A 22,123-nucleotide genomic window follows, 5' to 3' on the forward strand; every position below is an offset into this window, starting at 1 on the left:
GTCAAATCCAGTGTTCACTGCTAAGAAATTCAGCATGAAAGAGTGCAAAATGAAATGCCATATGGGTGGCAAACCCCAGAAGTTGTTAAAAAGGTATATCAGCAAGGCACATAGGTTCAGAAATTGGAGTAGCATTTGTCTAAGAACAGTCTCCTGCTTTGACTCAAGTTTTCTTTAAAATCAGGGTCAAGTGAACTTGTCTTACTAAAACGAGAACTGACCTGAACCTTCACCAGACATGAACTACTTTGTAAATATTTCAGAGGAGCATGAAAAATGTAAAATTCTGCAGAAATGCTTAAGCATGTATTGCTTGATTCTGCCATCATTGCTCACATCAAATAGTCTCTTACTCTTTGAGTAGTCCCATAAAACATATGTATTTACCCAGGGAATAAGATAGCTGCACAATATAATGGTACAGAACAGAACTATTTTTGCCTACTCCTTTCTTTAGCTGTTAGTGAGGAAGATGTCTCACATACCAGACCTGACAGTAATGCATAATAAAATGCCTAGAGAGAGGTAGATACCACTTTGTTTAAAGCAATTTCTGAACTAGACCCTTTTCTAATCTTTGCTTTAAGTACAGTACTTAGTAACAATCTGAATACATTTTTTCTATGTTAAAATCTTCTTTTGACACTGCATCTGTCATACAGCCAGCATGTCTGACCCAGATGTACATAGTGAGCCCAGCAGATTATTTGTCAAACAAATTCTGGAACCTAATATTTGGGTCTTTTCATTTAATTGGTATGCAAATCAAAAAACAGACAGCATTTGTGTTTGATACAGTTGTCACTTCTAATTCTGGTAACATTCATTATCATGCTTACAGATTTTTTTCTTATACCCAACATCTGCCAATACTACCTAAACCACAGGAAGTTGACAAACCTGTGCAAACTTCTTCTCAGTCTCCCTCTTGCTTTTTGTTATCTGTTCCATGCACACTAATTTTGTGCATCTGAGGCCTCTGCTCGCCAGAATTATGCCTGCTTCCTAACACCTCTGCCTCCAGAGCTTTGGATTTGAAATTGAATAGACACAGAGCCAATTTATCATAGGATGACATGTGTCATGTTCATGCTATAACCAGAGGGACCTACTATATGCACTGTATTTATCCTTTTGTTGTCAACATGGACAAAGACAATACCGGCAATAGACAGATATTAAATTTTTAAAATACGATACACATATTCAACTGTTGTTGTGTTAGAATTGTAATTTTTAAATGTGGTACTAGCTTATTTTGTTTAACACCAGATTTCCTTTGTCAGATAATCATCTGTCATTCAGGCATGCAGCACAATAAAATATGTGAGTAACAAATACCAATATATTAGCATCAAGACTTCAAAAAACAATTACATGCATACAAACTATTACATTCATACACTTTCTAAAAGTAAGAAATCATGATCAAATTTAATGAGAGTTAACACATATTTATACATGTGTATATATTTATACATACTAATGTTGTTTTTAGCTACAAATACCTAATGATGCATAATGTGTTTGCAAAATAGATTCATGATTATGTGTATGTATATCTGTATATATATGTGTGTGCTTCTCTATGTTTGCATACATAAATATGTATATATAACATATAGTTTGTTGCAGATTAAGATGCAGACAAAATTAGTAGCCTAAGTAGCAATGAGCAAAAAAAAAAAAAAAACCTCAAAATATTGACATGAGATTGCTACGAGAAAAGCATGCCCAGAGATTTTATTCCCAGAGAGTAAAAATGCAAAGTTTGATGAAATTTGTTTTTCATCTCCTGAATCTGAACAACTCCAGGGACAGAAATATCCCAAGAACCTTTAAGCTGATTTCAGCTGATACCTTATTTACCTGCTGGCTTTTTTTTTTTTTTTTTTTTTCTGAGGAAAGTCTCAAAGCAGAGATGAGCGTACTCTTTTATTGCAATGAGAATCTTGAACATGTCTTTATTTTGAATAGCATTATTCATACAAAATCCACTTAGTTAAATCTTCTGGTTGATCTACAATAACAAGGTGAGTTTGTTGAACTTGAAGCAGAGAGCTATTCAAGGGACAGAAGTTCAGGGCTTTCCTTCAGGAACAGGTAGAGATCAAGTAGAGACAAACACTCAACAACCTGAAAAACCGGGGATAAGATCCATTTCTATTGATATATTTCTCATTCAGGAAAACCAAACTGGGTTTTAATTAATTTTATTCAAACATATTTCATATTATAGCATGCATATGAGCTAGTTATTCTGACTTACTAGATGATCACAAATCATCAATGTTATCAATCTATTACTTCTCCTTATTGGATGGATGAGCCTGTTTAAACAGGGGAATTGCACATAGTATGTAGTGAATAATGGCCAGAACCATATTTCATCCTACAGAATTTTTGTTATACAACTATTTGAAATTGTCAAGAAAATTGGATTTTAATATTTTCATAGACTGCAAAATATTTCGTAATAAGAAAAAAAAAAATCTGCATTTTTGTTTCCATATATTATATCATTTGCACTATTACAGTCTTAATACAAATGAAAGAGAAGTGAAAAAGGAGGGAATCTTGCTCCATACACATGCATTATTGAGAAATAATCTAGGACTGTTCTTTTACAATTCAGCAGACTGTGGGTTTCCCTTTTTTTTTTTTTTTTTTTTTTTTTTTTTTTTTGCCAGCATGAGAAGCATCCAATTTTACTCATGAGGGATAGTAAGTGAAGAGTTAGTTCAAAATTCAAGGTACATTCAGATTGTAATTTAGACAAAGAATGAAGGGCTTTGATCTTATTTGCTAACATTTAGTTTATCTGGTAATTAATATAAAACCATAATAGATAAATATAAGATGGAGGGGTGAGGAAAAGAATGAAAAAAATAATTGTTGAAAACATAAAAACATTAAGATGAAATAAACCAAGTAATCTCCATTCTTTGTAAAAGTTTCTCTTCTGTATAAGTAAAAAGAAACCAAAATTTCAGCACTACATTATTGCAGTAAGTTAGCATAAAAGATAACGAGAACTAGGCATAGTATGCATTTTGTTTTGTTTTATTTTTAAACAATTGGAGGAAGAAAAAGCTTGGATTTAGCAAAGAATTTGCAACAGAACATTTTCTGACAGTACTGCCTCTGCCCATCTGTGCAAAGAATTTCAGTAATGCAAACATAGCAGTGATGAAGAGCATAACATGAAATACCATATATTTGGCTCATTTCAAGATACCATCCAGGAAGCATGGCTCAAAAAGCATAGAATGATTGTGCAAGTTCTTCAGCATAAATAGTCCAGTGGATAGTTACTAATTGTCAAAATAATCAAATATCAATTCTCACAATCACATACTTAAAATTTTAAAGGAAAGTTATATTTTTATTACAGGACAGGAACAAAGAATAAGAGAAAATTAGGTTGGGAAAGCATTTCCTATTTACCCCATACAGTCTTTTTCCTTAATCTTTTCCCAACTCCATGAATCTACTCATATATAAGAAATACCTTGGAATAGCTTTGTGTTGTTTATATTTTATTCAAAAGAAGATACTGATTTTATAGGATTAGTCACTAGAGCAATGAGAATGAAATAGAAAAGGAAAACATTATCAGGCAGAAGTAGGCCAAAATGTCTACAAAGTAGAATGTCTTTATCTGTCTTGTAAAAGCAATATAATTTGGTTTTATTTTACAGTGAATACAGAAAAACAGAAAAACATGATGAGGGTGAATTTTATGTGAATGATTTATAGCTCTAATAATTCAAAACTTCTTGTACCTACTATAGCTATCTCTTAGGATATTGATCAAGGGTATATCCTAACAAGAGTCTTGTGAGTTACTAAGGTAAAAGTTTTTGCTGGTTTTGGTGTTCTCACCTATACAAATTAAAAAAGAAAAAAAAAAGCAAAGCGTATAATACTTCTACTTCAGTAGCAAACACCTATAGACAATAGCACATTTGTTTCACTGCTCATGGATAACAGGAAATGTATTTCTCATTACAGAAGTTATACTTTATTGAACAAAAGATTTTTCTTTTCAAGCAGATATAACAGACCAGGTGTAAAGGCATGTGAAGACCAAATGACCAAATGTGATTTAAATTTTTGAGATATTCCAATGCTGCTGATAGGAGCACCAGGGAGAGAAATTAGAGACTGCATAGCCCTTCAGCCTGGGCAGCAGTTATATCAGTGGGGACTAAAAGGGAATGCCATTAAAGTGTAAGCTAAGCACAGCAGAAGACAAAACATGAAAAGTGGAAGAAAATATATGTTCTTCTACGTGTAAAAACTATTTCTCACTAGAACTTTCTCCTGAAATTTCTCTCAAAAATGAGAAATTATATTATTATGTGCTATCTCAGATAATTTATGTGCTCTCTACAGTTTTGAAAATGTCATGTTTATTAAAAAAAAGAAAAAGAAAGAAAATATGTGACAAAAAGCAGGAAAAAAACATGGTAGAATCACTAAGGAAGACCTCAAATCACAGAATTAGATGGCAGTTCTCACTGTACAGGACAGCTGTATGGTCATCAATTTAGACTGATGAGAAAATGCTGCTTACAGATTGTTTAGGGCTTTTGTCTTTCTCAGATTATTTTCTTTAATAGGCAAATCAGTCTAAAAATATTTTATTAGGATAGAGAAAATAAGGAGTTATATCAAATTGATTTAAGCAACATACCTCACTATTAGCACTAGAAAGAATTCTCAACCCTACACCTCCAGGTCTGTACAGTAGGTTATTTAATTATGTACAGGGCTGAGAGCAATTCATAGTAATCTTTCTTGGAATTTTCTTAGGATTCATTTTTGAAATACATACAGTGAGTGAAGAAACCCATCAGGCACAACCTCAATCTATAAGGACATTGATACTTCCCCCTCCCATAAAATTCCCTGGATCTCATTATTTGCAGAAAGTTGGCTTACATCCACCCACTGCAAAACAGTCCAAAATTCAAAAATTAAATAAAAAATCCCTAGCTCTATACTATTCAACCTAACTTTGGCTTCAAAACGCCAAGAGGAATTTGAAACCACTCATTGAATTTTTTCTCTAGGTACAGAAAGAAAGTGGTGAGGAGAGGTGCTGGAAACATTTATGTACAGCTTAAATAGACTGGCTCTTCCCTCCCTAGCAGCCTGTTCAGTCCAGATGTGAGTTCAAAACAGTGGAGAAAATGAAAGAGGCCTTTTACCAGCTCGTTGATACATGTTGCTCTCCATCCACATTTGGTAGCATGCAGGATGAGCATAATACCTGCATTTTCAATTACTATATTCCTGAGGACATTTATTACAATACCTGCTGCATCTTAACATCTGCCCATGCTCTCAAAGTGCTCACTCTTTTGAAGGAGAAGGAAAGAAGAAAGACTGACAATTAGGACAGACGCTAGTGACTGCTCACAGTATTGTACATTGGATACCAAAGTAAAAACAGGCAGTGATGGCTGGAGATATGGAAAACGAGATCACAAAATTCTTTAATACTTTACACCTCAGCTGGCAAGGCATACAAAGGAGGTACCAAATAAAGAAGAGTGGTACAGATGTCAAGTGATCTTTTCTCCTGGATTTTTACATCTGTTTGCCTTAAGGGTCTGCTGATGTCTTCAGATTTACCATGATATCAGTCTTCCTCAGTGAAGGGCTTGGACCTCACAAAGGAAGAGAGCTCACAGGATTCCTGGGGCAGAGGAGGTCTCCTGTGTTTCTAGAAGGTAATACCTTTACAGTAGTGTCATATATAATCACTCCATGATCATTACAGGATGTTGAGGACCAAATGTCCTCACACTATCTCTCTGAGGCTGAAGCAGTATAGGGATGATGTCAATCAGCACAACTGCATGCAGCAGGAAGATCATCCCCATCATGTTCTAAATCTTTGACTTCTCTTGTCCACAGAGACAGTGCAAAGATAAATTTTGAGTACAATCTGATATGGAGTGAAAGGCCTCTCCACTGCAAACTCTCCAGTCATGTTAGGGAAGGTGAGTACCAGGACATGCAGTCTTCTCCCACAGGTTCTTGTTGGGGCCATGTCAGTTGAGTCCTGCTGCCTATTTTGTTCACTAAAATTTCTATTTTTAGGGCTATATGTACAATAAAAGAAAGTAAAAAACAAATTTTAAAAAAATGTTAACCTCACTTTGTTTAAAACAGAAGAAAAAAAAGGAGCAAACAATAAAACAATTAAAAACTTGTTCTGTTTCTAGAGGGTTAAAGTTTAGCTTTGTTAACAATGATCTTGTCAGCGACCCTTCAAGCCCTCTCCTGTTCATCAGTCTTAGAGGAAATAGAGATGGAACCTGTGATGTAGATGGCTAATAATTATGGCAAATATGCATTTGTAAATGTTTGATTGAGCTATTTACAAATGCATCTGCTAGTACCTATCAGCTATATCTATTTTATACTGCAATAAGGTTTTCACATTATTACTTTGGCTAAGAAGGAGGTCTATGAATTATTTATCCATTTGTGTAGCTGGTAATTTGTGATAAACTGAGTAATCATGGGAATCTTCATATATCTCTTGCCATCCAGCTCGCAGAAAATTGGATAATTTATGACAACTGTCTAATCATTGAAAAAGGACAAAAAGTAGGTGTTATTAAAGAACAAGAAAAAAAAAAAAGGCTATTGAAGAATTTCAGAGGAATTTAGGTAAGAAAACCTCCAACCCTTGAGATTAAACATTACCAATTTAATGGAAAGATTGATATATCTAGTAATGAAGGTAAGAAGATGGGTTTAGAAACAATTGTGTTTCTAGTCAACTTGCACATATTATTAATAGGTTAAGATTGAAACTCTTGAGAATCTTTTCTTTCTGTGAATTACACTTAACCTGATGCTGTTAGTCATATGTAGACTGGATTCATCTTTGTTTTCCCAAGTCACTAATTGAACATATTTTCCTGTTTCTTTCTTTGGTATAAATCATAAATCAGCTTGGATGGGGTGAAGGGTAACAGGTCCTGACCATGCTTTTTGGTTTAAACAGGATTGTTTGTGCTCACCAGGGTGCTGAGAAGTTGCCCTGCACATTGTAGTGTGAGGAAGGTTAACAAAGAAGCATACATGCTACACACCAGATAATGAGCAAAACACTACATTTTTTATTTTGATGTATGCATTTGTTACTTGACAATGTAATTTCTCCAGCCACTGGTAAAGTTATATTTTTTTTTCTTTATAGCAAAAGTTACATACCATTTATCTCTCTGAGTCTACATTAAAAAAAGAAAAAAAAAGAAAACAAAGGAAGGATAAACTAAACCTGATGTACTTAATTGGGATAGGATGAGTGACAGTATCCACAATGTGTGGATTGGATCCCAGCTGTGTCAGAGAAACACCAGTCCACATAGCAGAGACAGTCAAGTTACCATTGACTTGTCAAGTGTTAACTTTATTTTCTAAGACAGGTCTCAGCTTATTTCAGTAAAAAAATTGCAGTAAAGAAAATACAGAATTGTTGTATGTGCTGCCACAGATCAGGAATGGGAACTTTTATACTTATTGTTGAATCAGATACTTTTCCCTGCTTCTTGGTGTAGCTAAATTGCTTATATAGGCATATACGTAAACATACATACTTAAGCCCAGTCTCATCCATGGACGAATTTTGGGCTGTTATTAAGAAGTAGAAAACAGACACTCAGAGAGTTCAGACTTAGATGTGAATTAGCTAATGACTCCAAAAAGTGTTCCTGCTTTTAAAACCTACATTACATGTGCAATTGTACCTGAGATTATTCTATGTCTCTGAATAAAATTAACAAGGAAGCATGTATAAAGAAGACAGTCTCCCCATCCTCAGGTAAATTGCCACTAGTGTTTTTAAATCTACTAGCCTTTCTGATGTAAATTTGTTGTGTTTTTAACTGTTTGTTCGTCTCTTTCTACAAGCTTTGGAGTTAAAGCCAAGTCTTTTGCAGTTCTTGAAGAGCATCTCCTGCTTTAATTTCACATAAGAGAACTCAGGTTTAGTTCAAAGGTTAGTTACATCTTAATATTTATTTTTAATTGCTTTTGTGGCATTACTGCAATTCGAATCTTTCTGCAGCAGCCAGAAGTGTAAGTCCAGGATCCCCTTCCACTCTACTTGCTGTTCCTGTATGCCTCTTCTTATCTCCTTGATTTCTGCTCCTGAAATTTGATGATCTGTAACCTTTCAAGTAAATAATAACTATCCCAACATTATATTTTTCTTTTCTCTCCTGAACACTACTGTGTATGTAGCTTAATAGACATAGTTAAGTTTTCATGAATTCTCTGCCATAATAACACTCTTAATGATAAATTTATCACTTTCTGCTGCACAACACCCTCCTTATTTTTTCTGCCAAAAAATATTTTCATATTCATCTTTAAAATGTTTAACATTGTCCCAGATTGAAAAGCAAGATGTATTCTATTTGCATCTGTGTAGGAGTTGTCTTTTCTTAAGTGGGCAGTTTTTCATTATCTCTTCCACAACACATCCTCCCTCTGGGGAGTCATCTGTTGATAATGGTCTATCGAATGTCACTGCATGACTGATAAGAGCTATAACATCCCATTGTGAGATGCTCCGCCCTGAGGGAGGAGCCAAGCATTCCTACCTGGATATATGGACTTGAGATTCTGGCCCACCAGCACAGCCTTTTCTGCGCTGGATTTTCGCAGAGGAACAGCTGCCTCTTCCGAGGAAGACTACACCCATTTTTCTACAGGATCACTACTCCAACAGAATCACATCTGACATTCCAGGAGGACTGCAGCCATAATTTCAGTTGGACTGCTACCAACACCCTAACTAACAGGGTGTCAGGTTGTATTCTGACTCTGTCACTGTTGTTTTGGTTCACTGCATTGTTTATTTTATCTTGTTGTTTTTCTTCCCTAATAAAGAACTGTTATTCCTGGTCCCATATTTTTGCCTGAGGGCCCCCCTTAATTTCAAATTTATAACAATTTGGAGGGAAGGGGTCTACATTTTTCCATTCCAGGGGAGGCTCCTGTCTTCCTTAGCATACATTTGTTTTTCCAAATCTAGACAAACAGGAAGATTATTTGGTATTAGTTGTGCAGAAAATAATAGGTGTTTGTGCTAGTTTTTGTTACAGAGATCATGTTATCAAATTTTTTTGACAATATTTATGCAGCTAAAGGAAAAAAGAACAAGTAATCCTTTAGTGCTTTGAAAATTACTTCATTTCTTTGCTTATATACTAAGTAGGTTGAGCAGAATACAATCCCTGAATAACTGAATTCAATTAATCTATTACTTTTTGTTGCTTACTAGAAATGAAATGCCAACATGCATATATGTACAGCTGGTGTTGAGCCATACCACAGAGATAGTTTCCAGTAGTGGTTAGACCAACTATTAAGAGGCAGCAACAATAAAGGAAAAGGGATAAAATGCAGTACGTAGCTCAGAGGAGTGTAACAATATTTAAATATATTAGGAATAAATACTGTGCTGTTAGACAATACCCAGGTCACCAGTTACAAATGAAATCAGTTTCCTTTGATGAATAAAGTGTTCATGCTGTGCTATGTATTTCTCTTCCTTTCCACCCAGATGTGTTCCACTAAGTCTGTATATGAACCTTTTCTTCTCCTAAGTTACTCTGGAAAGAGGAGGGTTCAACCCTTTTCATATTAATACAAACTAGTCATTAGACATGAAAACACAGAGTGGATAAGACTGTAGAGCTAATCAAGGGGTAAATAACATTGAAATGCCTCCTTGAAGTATTTTCCCAAAGAAAATCATCATTCAAATAGCTGAAATTTGTTTCTTCCTGCTCAACTGAGGAAATACAAATTAAATCATCAGTACTCTTATCATCTCTTGTGGCCTACTCTCATTTCCTCAGGAGCTGTGGTACTCATGCTTTATGCATAAGGTGCTGGAAGTCAAACTTTTCTCCTTCCCATGGGTTATCTAGTCATCAACTTGTCCTTGTTACACCCTCTCCCATTTGACCCTGAGCTACAATAAACAGGCTGAATGAACTGCTCCAACAGAGCTCCTTTTTACCCTTTACAAGGTCCTCCTTTTGTTTCATTTGGTGAGTTTTCAGCTAATTATATGGTGGGATGGAGATGGCAGAGCACTGAAGTAAAGAGAAATGGAATGTGAATCAGTACAATTTCTCTGAAGGTGCAGCCTGGCTTCCACTCAGTTTTGAGAGGCTTTGTCTGTAAAAGCATCAGATTTGTTGCATTTGCAGCAGACTGCATGTAAACTTGTAATCCAGCCGCATGTCATGAGCAATTCCACAGTATGGGATCCAATGAGAGCACCAATGTATACCACTATTTTGAGCTTCCCTAGATACAATAGTAGTCCAATCCATCCTGTTCTCATAACTATAAAATTATTCACAAATTCTAAATGAAAACCAAAATAGAAATCTTTATTAAAAGTAAATAAAATTATAAAATGTAAAACTATCCACAAACATCAAGAAGTCATGAGTGGAATAGGTACAAGGAAAAAGAAAAACCAATACAGGTTTGCCAAAACCTAAAAATGTTCTAGTATGAGAGTACTTAAATGCAATTAGAGCTAAAGAGACAGGAAACTACAAAGAGGAGCCTGAAATAACTGAAATAATAGTTATCACATGGGAACTACCATAGCATCTCTTTCCATTCAACAGTGAGGTCTTGAAAACTTACCTGTGATGAGTCAGAAAGAAGACTGCAGGTAACCATTGACTCCACAGGCCATGACTATATACTGAAGTTCACTTGAACAGCCAGAATTGTGTCTGTGCTGTCACATTGTCTGTCATTTCACTTTTCCCATATCACTTCTTTACTTTTTGCTTTGTAATTAAAATCAACTTCAGCTGTTCTTCTGCAACACTTACAGTAATTCTGAAACTGAAAAGGTAGTTGAAAGCTTCCAGCTGATCCAAATTGCAGCATCTCTTGAAGGCATAAAAAAAATTATATACTTCCGTTTCCTTTCCAAAGGAAAATGGTTGGAGAAAAAAAACACATGTAAAACCAAAACTGTGTCTTCTCTTCTTGCAGTGTTTTTCATTTTTTATATGCATCTGATTTTGTTTCAAGTTAATAGTCAGAGAGCAATAATAATATAAGCAACCTCAGCCCATCTGAACAATGTTTTACTTATTAAGGAGACTTATTCCCACCTCTAAAGGGCTAAGTTGGAGGTTCAAAAAGAAACCCCTGAAAAAAATTTCTGTGGCTAGAAAAGTAATAAGGTTTTTTACTTCAAACTTTTATTATTTTTTTATATTTGTTGTCTGAAGGTTTTTTTATGCATCTTAAGTAAAACTTGTGATCCATGTTTAAGATTTCATGCATGCCAAGCCATGCATATTGAATGTAGTCATGTCAAGATTTTGACTCTGAGGGCCACTTACTCACAATGAAATAATACCACATAACTCTTATTTCATCATCTAGCACCTTCCTCCCATTTCTGCAACCTATGAATACTCTTCTTCCTTTTCATGGTAAGCTGATGAAAACTAGCAAATCCTCTTCCTAGTGCTTTCTGACTCTTAGTTATTCTTTACCTTATCACACTTACATCTTGTCTTGTCCTGAAGCTGTTTCTGGGTGCTAATAGAGAAAAAGCAACCAAAGTAGTAACAAAATGCAATTAACAGAGAAAGCAGTTTCATAACACTTCAGTATGGCTTTGCTTATATTTTACTGGATTTTCAAAGCAGACATAAAGATCCATTTGGGTCTTGTAAAAAAGAGAATGTGCTTTTGTCAAAGCAACCAGAAATCAACTTTGTTTAATGAAATTTAAGGAAGGATTCCAGCAAACATTGGTCAGCACTAATATTCTTGAAACATAGCCAGCTCAAAAATTTCAGTTTCTCTTGAGCAAGTCTGTATTCTACCTCTGAACAAGATACCAGTCACAGGTGTTCAAAAAAAAGAAAAGGACCCCAAGCCTTGTGCATAGAAATAAGAGTGCAAGAGATACTGTAATATAAAAACAATATATCACAAAGCCAAAACTAGTATCAACAGTATTCTTGTAAAAATTAAAGTGCTGACAATGTAAGTTGGCATGTAAGCTGCCAACTAAAGAAACAGAGTGAGTTCATATTAAGAATAGTGTCTTCACAAAAGCAACAAACCCTTTAAGAACAAAATATTAAGGAATACATTCAATTAAACTTTTTCTGATGTTTTACTGAATTTAAATCAGTTATTTTCTGAAACTAGAGAAAAAATTAAAATCATATTTCTTTGTGCATGTAATGTGTTTAAAAATATTAATTTTCTTTTGTTGCTTGGTTGCTTGGGTTTTTTTATCCTTAACAGGAAATTATCATCAGAATCATGTTCCACCAAGTCTTCTGATTCCATTTTTCTGTTGAACAGACATGTAAGCTTCTTCAGGTCATTGAGCTTTGGGAGTAGGAAAGTGATCAGAATCAGAAAAAAAGAAAACTTGTAAGTTTTCAGTGCAATACTGTTCATGGCAGTGAAGTGTTTCATGACTAGACAAATTCTCCAAGAGGAAAAAATTTAGAGTAACCACAAGGACTGCAGAGATATAAACATCATCAAGGAACAACAAAAGACTTGTTATAAGCTGTCAATGTGACTTTGGATAAAAGGTTAAACTACTCTGTACACTTATTTTGCTCTGTTAAGCAAAAAATAGAGTTCTATAATACATGAAAATAATAAGTCATTTTGTGATTAATGAATGCCACTGCACAAAAGGATAGAATAGTATTCTTTGTGTTTACAACTGACACTCTTAAAAGTACTGATAGATCATAGTCTATTGCATATTTAGTGTAAAATTGAAGGATGACTTGGGAAGGCAAACTGTACTTTTCCTTCCCTGAGAAGATGATCTCAATATGAGCATTTAGATTTTCTCCATACTGATTGATCAGTACGAACACAAAAACTAGAAGAGAATCATAGTTCTCTGAAGTTATATTCTTGCTTCAATTCTGTGTTTGAATTAACTAAACTTATCTTCTAAGGTTGTCTGCTTATTTACCTTCAGAAAAGAAGCAGAAAGATACAACTACATATCTTTTTCTCATCTTGTTAGTGTTCCCCTGAATCAGGTAGATATTTTTATCAAGTCCTTTAAAGTGTAAGTGCATTGCAGCTTTGAGATTGGGAAACCACAAATAGTCTGTTAGTTCTGCCTATTCAAGTGCACATAAGGTATTACAGAATCACAGAACTGATCAGGTTAGAAAGGACCACAGTGGATCATCTGGTCCAACCTCCCTGCTCAAGTAAAGTCATTCTAGAGCACATGACATAGAATTGTGTCCAGATGGTTCTTGAGTATTTCCAGTGAGGGAGACTCACACCCTCTCTGCGCAATCTGTTCCAGTGCATGGTCACCTGCATATGAAATTCTTCATACGGGTGGAACTTCCATGCACCAGGTTCTGCCCACTACCTAATGGTATGCTCCACTGTGAAGAGCCTTGTTCCATCTTCTTGGCACCATCCTTTTAGATTTTTATACTTATTAATGAGGTCTCCTCTCAGTTGTCTCAAGGCTAAACAGGCCCACCTCCCTCAGCTTTTCCCTCCAAGAGGGACGTTTCTGTCACCCAGTCATCCTCACAGCCTTCCCCAGGACGTGCTCCAGCAGCTCCATGCCTCTCTTGTACTCAGGGGCCCAGAACTGCTCACAGTACTCCAAATGCAGTGGCACCAGGGCTAAACAGAGGAGAAGGATAACCCCCCTCAACCTGCTGGCAATGTTCCTCCTAATACATTCCAGAATTCCTTTGGCCTTCTTGGCCACAAGGGCACACTGCTGGTTAACTTACAGCTCTCTGACAGGATCCTTGGGTTCTTCTCCTCAGAGCTGCTTCCCAGCAGGTCAGCCTGTGCTGGTGCCTGGGGTTATCCATCCTCAGATGCAGGTAAATGCATTTACCCTTTTTGCATTTCAGAAAGCTCTTTGCCTATCTGCCCAGTCTGTAAAGGTCCTTCTGGAGGGCTGCACAACTCTTTGAGGCTTTGGCCACTCCCCTCAGCTTGGTATCGTCTACAAACTTACTGAGGAGGCATTTGCCCCTTCATCCAAGTCACTGACAAGTTAAACAGCACTGAACCCAGTAGAGAACCCTGTGGAACACCTGTAGTGACAGGCCTCCAACTATCTGTACCACTGATCACAACCTTCTGGAATTTGCTACTCAGCCAGTTCTCCAAGCCATTCTTCTTCATTTTCCCTATAAGGATCCATTCATCCAACCCATTCTTCTTGAATTTCCCTATAAGGTTGTTATGAGAGACAGTTTCAAAAGCCTTTCTTCATTGGTTATCTTCACTGACTTCTTTTTTTCTTACCAGTTTAGGAGCGGATGTAACTGACTAAGTATTGATATTAATATACTACATATATTTCAGTGTGGGATAACTCCAGAAATTTCTGTGGTGTATTTTTAAATTTACACCACTGAAAAAGTGATTCATATCTAGTTTTCACTTTCAACAAAATCCTGTGTACCATGCAACAATTTCATCCTAAATTCTGGAGTGAAGACTAAAGTGAAAATCTTTGTGTACTGGGGTTATCTATTTCTGGGTTTTGCAGTAAATGCAGATGCAGTAATGATGGCTCAGGTTTTAGCTTTTATATTTTTCAGATTCTGTGCTGCTTTAGTGTGTAGTTCTGAGCTTCGTATTAGGGGATAGTAAGCTCTTTTCACAGAGTAGCCAGACAAAACAATTCCTTCTCTAGCTGGGGACGAAGGACAACTGATCCAAATCTCGGGCCCAACAGCATAAACAACGTGGACTGAAGAGAAAAAAATAAGAGAGATGGGACTTCATAACCTAAAGCTGTAATTGGACAATTAACTCCAATATGCCAATGGACCAGAACTTATAAAAGTGTGAGACATGTGACCAGTTGTCCAATTTATGACCATTTTGGGTTCATCTTGGGTGTAGCCCTGGCTGGGCTCTTGTACTGCCCAAGGTGTGTACATTGAAGCCTTCTTTAGCTTTTTTCTAGGTCAGCCTTCACAAGGCATCAATAATAACAATCAATCAAAAAAAATTATGCTTGTTATTATATTAGATTTGAAATTCACTAATATAATAAATATATGTACCAAATTTCATATATTGTGACTGTATAGTATTTTAATTTTTAATTTTAAATATAAGCCAAATGTAATTTTGAACACCTGAATAATGCCCTCTCTTTAGTATACCAAAGCTTTTTTTACCTCTTCTTTAGTATACTAAAGCTTCTTATTAATAGAAGGAATTAGAATGCCAGAGATGTATATTGATATATACACATATAAGTGTGATCTCCAGGTTTTGTCCTGGATGGGAAAGGAATTCTTTGTAAAATTTCCTCTATGAAGAAATGATGGGGAAAGAATTTGAGGAAAGGGGGAATCAAAATGGTAATTTTTAAATCAATATGGAACTTGAGAAATAGTTCAATTGAAGGGAGGAGGAGAAAGATGAGGAGGAAGAAAGACACAGACATGCCTTTGCACCTCTTAACAATCTCTGCCTCTTTTATACAAAAAGTACAATTTTAAGCATGCTGTTTTCATATCAGCAGAAAATATACAAAATAGTAGGCAGTGCATTTTTTATTGTTTTATACAGCTAAGTATTTTTGACTTTACGCATTAATAGATACAAATGAGTTTGTTCAGGAATAATTAAATAGAGTAAAATTAGACATAATAACAAATGTAAAAACTCAACAACCTCTCATGAAAAATATCTGATTGGTTACATAAAAAAGTGTTAGACTTTAGATAAGTACCAAAAGTGTGTTTTTCTATGTTTGAAGGTCAAGTTGCACTCATTAAGTCAATTTCAATACAGTCCTAGCATTTACCACCTAGCATGTACCAAGTAATGAATATATCAGCTGAAATGGTTGAAAATAAAAACCAGTTATGAATGGTGACATATGAAGTGACACCAAATAAGACTCAAAATTATTAACTACTGAAATGAGACAGTTTTAAGGCTCTTTCTGGTTTCTGGATTACAATGTAAAGCTTCAAATTCAGGTATTGCTGGCAGTAAAAGAAAAAAGACTTAGTACAGGCAGTACCAGTAACAGGGATGACTAGATAATTCATGAGTCTTATTCATGTTAATCTATATAACTATTTATTCAGCTTCCAAAAATCTTTCCAAAATCTTTACCAAGTTTCATATTTCTACAGTACTATAACTATCAATATATTATAACTAAGGAGGGTAAAATGCAATCAATTCAATGACTGAAGATAAGGCAAAGTAGGCACTTTTTGTCTATACCAATTGTAGTAACTTGACTTGTTTCCTGTTTTTGAAAACTTCGTGTTTGATACCTAGGTTTTTGTCATTACAAGAAAAAAAAAAAAAAAAAGAATAAAAGAATAAAGAAAAAAAAGAGGCTACACTAAAGAATGGCAGGAGAGACAGGTCTTCCAATAGGTTCTCTCATTATAAAACAATGAGCTTTCAGTTATTCTGGCAGTAACTTTCACTGATAATTATCTGGAAAGGACTACTGGTGTTAGGAAAATTGAAATGAAAGAACCTAAGATTCAAGGGTATGAGGTCAGATATGTGCTTGCTTGGATTTAATAGCAGATCTGGAACAACTAGAATTTCCTGCATGAAAAAGTGCACTTTTGTTTGACAAATGCCTCGTTAAATGCACACACAAAGAACTTATCTATATTTATTAACATACATACACCTTGGAGTTGCATTTAAAGCATGATAAAACTTTCTTTTGACTGAGATTTTAAGATTTAATTGCATTTTGAAAAGAACAATAGGCTGATAACTTGCAAATAATTTTAATGAAAAATGTTTTGGCCTTAAACAAAGTCTGAAATTTGGAAAAGTTCATATTGCCCCTATTTTAATGTCATAAACCACTGCATTTTTTGGTGGAGCTTGACTCAGTTATTGAGTACTAAATTCAGCTTTCCATTGGCCTGCATTTCTGTATATGAAAATAATAGTGGAAAATTCAAGAGAGCATCTAATCATCTGTGGATAGGTATTGTTTAACAAATGCTTCCATCTACATATCCAATAAGTACATATTATATTACAATAAAATATCATAACCTCCAAATCAAAAACAGACGTTTTTTCTGCTGTCACTGACCAATATTTTTTGGCAGTTTTATGTACTTTTCCAGTTTTTATCCTGTTAACAATGAGGAAATGAGGATAAAGAATAGAAACTATATTGTTGTTCACTGCTTTTTCTTGAACACAGAGCTCGTGTACCAAAGCTGATTCCATGAAACATTAAAGACACCTCATCATGAGTTTATAGGCCAAAGCAATAGTAAGATATCTGTTAAAAAATACAGTATTAGATAACCCAATAAGAAAAAGTAAACAACATGGTAAAGACTATTTTTTCTCCATTTAATCCAATATGAAACAAGACAAATCTATACCATTAGATAACATATTTTCTTTGTGTTACCTATAAGTTACTTTAAATTTCAAAACACATATATATCTTATATAACAGTAGGATCCTATTTTCTGACATTTTCATAAATATATTAATTGACATTACCAAGATGCTTTACAATTCAAGTTCACTTCCTTATGATTACTAATTATCAGAATTAGATATTAGACAATCAGAAATAGTTCATCCTTACAAACAATACGTGAACTGTAAGAATTATATATCAATAATAATATTAAAAGATTATGAAAGGCAACTGATAGTATTTACACACAGTCTATTAATTATTTTAAATTTTTGAGTTATCACTATATATTTAGAATCTTAATTTGCACACAAATGCCCTCAAGATTATATTATCACTGTTATAATTATTAAATATGGCACAACAAAAGCAATTGCATTGTCTATTTATAATGGATCACTAGTGCCCCCTTCTGATATAAAGTAAGACGAAATAGCAAAGTTTTGCACAATAAACTTCATGTTATGTGCTAATACCGAAAGATTTCTTCCAGTTCAGTGTTATTTTTTAATGCAGAAAACCTATTAAGATACTAATTATAAACTGACCAGCCTTGCATTCACAATGTTAAGCATTTTCACATTGCTAAACTATATTGTAAAAGGGAGAAAAAAAGATAACCATGAAAAATTAGGTAATGTACCACTAAAAATATATCAATAACCTTGCATTTTTGGGTCTGTCATCTTGTAGTATAACTTTTGGAATTAGTCTAAAGTTATATTTGGTTTGGGTTTTTTAAAATAATGGAAACACTTTATATGTATACATAGGAAAAAATAAAGTGGAGCTACAATCCAGAATTAATCATGTTGAATGTCATATTGCCAGGTTTGTACAGAACCAGTGCCGAGGAGAATGAAGACACGCTCATTCATTATAGCCCCTTCTCTTTGACTTAATATAAAGGGCAAAAGGCAGGATGACAGATTTTAAAGATATTGTCTGCAGCATTGATTGCACTACATTGATGCTTTTTTTGTAGCTGCACCTCGATGCTGTTTTGTTTGCAAGGTGTACATTCTTTCCTTGCATTATTTAATATTACTTACTAATTCTTTTGGATTATGATTATTTCCAAGTAATTACCAAAGAGAGGTATTAATTCATTTATAACAATACTAAGGAAATTATGTCCTTTTATAAAAATGATGAAAAAAAGTTTCTTCCTAATTTGGAAAAAAAACATTTATTTTCTCATTAAGACATTAAAAAAAGCATTTTTAAAATTTTTTAATATCTTGATCTGGCCTCTTTCTATTGATTACTATTATTTATATATAATTATACCCTATATTAAAGTTAAAGGACCTTCTGTAAAAATACCACAAACAAATCAAGAGCAGATTTCAGGGACACAAAGAGGATCGTGGTGCTTCTTTGGGAGTTTTTTGTGCAAAGCTGGTCCACAGTCCTTGAGCTTACACTATGAAGAAATTAACTGCTGCAATCAGAAGTGTTGACTTAAAAACAGGATCTTAATATGCTTGAAAGATAGTATTTATTGAGTCTAAGCATATGTTTTGGCTGTGAAGTGCCTCTCTCAAATATTTTCATAGTAATTCTTTGGAGAGATAATGCTGTCTTTTAATTTGATTTTCCTCATTCTGCATCTGGGTCTGAACATATTCCCTCTCACCATGATCATTTCACACACAAATATCAAGAGATTCAGTTTTCTGACATAGCACACTGGCTTCTGCTAACTCTTGCACTAAATATATTTGGATCTGTGCTTCATGTCACAAATTTTAAGAGGCTGATTTCACAAAATATGGCAAAAGTAGAAGCTATAGATTTCACCGACAACTGCAGATAAAAGTTTGTGCATTTTTTGACAGAAATCAGAACTAAGTGTTAGTTATTTATCAAAATCTTGCCTTCTTCAATCAGAAATTTTACCATAACTATATTCTAAAGCATGCAAATTCTCTGATAAATCACATTTTTTCAGGTAAATCAAAAATATGAAATACATATGTTGTACATGCATTCCTCAAATTCACTATTTTTATTTATTGGCTATGTATCCTTATTTGTCATTATATTGCAATTACAGAAAATGCAAAAGTTAAAAAAAAAATGTATTTTAAATAACAAATTCCAGTTTGGAAATTTTCTCTGCAAAAAACAATTGCATTCAGAAACTGGCTTGCTTCCTCTTTGTCATGAGCATTCCCAGTTACATTTCTAAATCAACTCCAACATTTTTAAGACTACATGACTGACACATTTTGGAGATTGGATATTTTTGTACTTAGCTAAGTACATCACTTCCATTACTCCAGAAAAGAGGATGCTGTTGGGGAGATACCATTTCAAGACAGAAAAGATCATATTAACAGGCAACAGGTGACCAAGCTGTCTGAGCTTGTCAGCTGAGCCTGACCTTTGAATTGTCATGAAGTATGAACACTAAAGGGAATCAGTTTTTTACAGTTTTTTAGAAAAGATGCAGGGGAAGCAATGCAGAGAGGAGTGTAACAATATATTGTGAGTTTTCTGTTTCAGAGACATACTGTCCTTCCAGTCTTGCATGAGGCACAGGGCTGTAAATCAGATATATGTTTACCATTCACCTAAAAATCTGTTATACTGGAAAAATGCTGTGGCTTAGGAAAATAAGTATTTTTTTAAAAAGCCTAGGATGAATTCAAGAAAAGAGTTTAGATGAAATTGTGCAAAAGAGGTTTTTCCAAAGCAGATTTTTTTGTAGCTGTATACAATTACAGAGAAATACTCTAAATGTTGCTTATTTCTTAAAAATATCACTTTATGTTCTCCGTCTTGGCTGAACTTTCTAGTGTGTAGCACTGCAATTTTTAAGACTAATTTTAAAACTGGTTGAAAAAAAACTTCTAACAGTGATTGTAGCAATTTGCCAAGAATAAATGAAAATACAGTTGCAGTGGATAAAACAAGATGATAATACATTATTGCAAGGATCAGTGATCAGCACAGACTAATGTGAGAGACCATATGATAACCAATTAATCTTTTTTTTTTTTAATTAAAACAATAGCATGGCAAACTTACATAACCTAAGTGTCTCTATTTATAACCATGATTAAATTTTGTTTCCTCTGGGAAAAAACAAGAGTCCAAGCAATAACATCTTAAGGAAAAGATAAAGAATCATAAACCAAACAGAAAAATCATTCAGAAATGGCTCTTCACAAACTCATCAAAAGGGCTTTGAGGTATGAGACAGCAAATGACTTTTTATGTAGGAATAAGACGGTAGCAGGAAAAATAAAAGATAGCACAAAATAGAGTGCCATATCGGCATGTGCATCACACACTGGGACTACAACACATCTGATAGAGCTCAGCACTCACAGACAACATAAATTTCAGCTTTGTAATTCATAGATACTTGACTGCTGGGGAGCTGAGAGTCCATGGACATGGGTGTTCAGCACATGGCAGGCTCACTTCTGGTTTTACATGGCCATCATCACTGCTTTGGCAGTGTCCATGCTGCAAGGAGAGATTAAGATCACAATCAACACATGCCTAAAATTTGATTTGCACCTTATGTTCAGCATGAACATTTTTAGTGAATCTTGCCTGATCTACTTTCTATAGAAAATGCTTACTTGTAATGGTTTGTGCAATGTGTGGTTCATCTTGGTAAACCAAAAAGGTGGAAAAAAAAAAAGGCAGATTTCTTTGAGGTAGAGTTTCATAAAACCAACAAGTAGCAGGACTTTCTCTACCATCTAAACTTTATCCAGGCCCTTCCATTCTAATTCATCCTTTCCATGTATCACATGTGCAGCAGCAGCAGCTCACCTTAGGCAACAGAGATTTTATCCACCAGTATTTATCCAGCTGGAAGAAACTGGTCCCAAAATGAGAGAAAGCTAAGGCAAAAAATTCCCCAAAACTCATAGGTCAGGGAAGCTAATGCAAATGAATCAGAGTTTATATTATTCTGTCCTTATTGTGCTGTGCCTGGTCTACACAATCTATGCCATGACAGTCAGTCTGTGTGCAACGCCTCCAAGTGAGAGTACAGATTTGCTTTGGCTGGCACCAATAGAATATTCAGAGGAGTCAGAATTGACTTCTTTCTGCTTATCAGCCAATGTCTGACAACATGGCTCCATCCTCTCCTACCATCTTTTTTCAAAGTTGAATAGTTTTTGGATTTTTTCACACAATGGCCTCAGATTTCTCATATCTCCCTGTGCAAAGGGTTGTATGCCCAAAAAAAAAAAATGGGAAAGGATGAAAAGGTTGGGTTAGCAAGCTAGGAAATTAGTAACATAAGGAAAGAAAAGCAACAACTAATTTGTTAGGGGGAGAAAGACCCCCTTGTGTTGCTTTGAGCAAGCTTCAAGCTCAAATTATTCTAGCTCTGAACCATATACTTTCTGCAAATAGAGCTCCTTCACAGAAGATCCCAGATGCCAGGGGACAGCCCCACACACACCAATGCTAAGAGACTTTTGCAAATTATAATTGCAGTAGTTCACATAAAAATGGCAGTCACTTACCTGATTTTGGTATCTGTAATTCAAGCTATGCATTCTCACGGTCAGTGGTTGTACACAGGAAGATGCTGTACCTGGCTATGACTTTTCAGGTGGAATTTAAGATTTTATAAGGAA

General features: G+C 34.8%; 1 long non-coding RNA gene across 2 annotated transcripts in view; it reads right to left on the reverse strand.

Annotated features, from left to right (window-relative positions):
- Positions 1–1,922: 1,922 nt before the first annotated feature.
- Positions 1,923–22,123, reverse strand: part of LOC116184572 (uncharacterized) — a 32,758-nt gene continuing 12,557 nt past the window's right edge. For both annotated transcript variants that reach the window (XR_013341687.2, XR_013341686.2), the window contains exon 4: positions 1,923–20,987. This is a non-coding gene — a long non-coding RNA (uncharacterized LOC116184572). The remainder of the gene's footprint in view (positions 20,988–22,123) is intronic.

Source organism: Lonchura striata, chromosome Z (assembly GCF_050655825.1).
Source record: "Lonchura striata isolate lonStrDom1 chromosome Z, ASM5065582v1, whole genome shotgun sequence".
Lineage (NCBI taxonomy): Eukaryota > Metazoa > Chordata > Aves > Passeriformes > Estrildidae > Lonchura > Lonchura striata.